Genomic DNA, 722 nt, shown 5'->3' with positions numbered 1-722 from the left:
GACCCTCCCTGCCACAAGCATGAACTCCAAATACTCCTATACACTGGCTGTGTCTACACAAGCGGTGGACTGCTCAGTAACCAATGTTACTGCGCAGTACTGTCCCTGCACATTTTTTCCCCCAATACTACTGTGCCGTAGCATCACATCGTGGTTAGTGCCAGGCAACACTATTGCATGGTAGCAACAAACTATGGTGCAGTAGCTCACTGTTGCTGAGCAGTAGCATCTTGTGTAGACATGCCCACTGCAATGCAGATGGTCCCAACAACACAGGTATACATATTTCTTGCAAAAATTGCCAGGATCAATACCTGTTTGTCCTTCAATGGATAGAGAAGGGGAGAACCATAACATATGGTAAAAGAAACTGGAGCCCCAATGGCCTAATGGATAAGGCCCTGGCCTCCTAAGCCAGGGATTGTGGGTTCAAGTCCCATCTGGGGTGATAGCTTATGTCTTGAGTGAACTTTCTGCTTTTAGTTCTTGAGTGAGCTTTCGCTTGCCCTTTGGGGCTGGACTCAATGATCTCGTGATGTCCCTTCAAGCCCTGAAATTCTATAAAATCTATGAAACATTTCATTAGAGTAGTGAAGTGAAAGTACACAGTCTGACAAGAAGGACATTTGGGTTGGGAACACAGATCAGTACATAGTACAAGCAAGTGGATGCCCTTTGCTTACCTCAGCCAACGGTGCCAATTAATAACACTAGCTTTATGC

At 45.7% G+C, this 722-nt stretch overlaps 1 non-coding gene across 1 annotated transcript; it reads left to right on the top strand.

Annotated features, from left to right (window-relative positions):
• The first annotated feature begins 375 nt into the window (after positions 1-375).
• On the top strand, positions 376-448 carry TRNAR-CCU. Its single transcript has one exon. It is a non-coding gene; the product is annotated as a tRNA-Arg (tRNA).
• Positions 449-722: the final 274 nt, after the last annotated feature.

This window comes from Alligator sinensis, unplaced genomic scaffold, assembly GCF_000455745.1.
Source record: "Alligator sinensis unplaced genomic scaffold, ASM45574v1 scaffold288_1, whole genome shotgun sequence".
Taxonomy (NCBI): domain Eukaryota; kingdom Metazoa; phylum Chordata; order Crocodylia; family Alligatoridae; genus Alligator; species Alligator sinensis.
The sequence above is the reverse complement of the archived record's forward strand: the minus strand, read 5'-3'. Positions and strand labels throughout refer to the sequence as shown.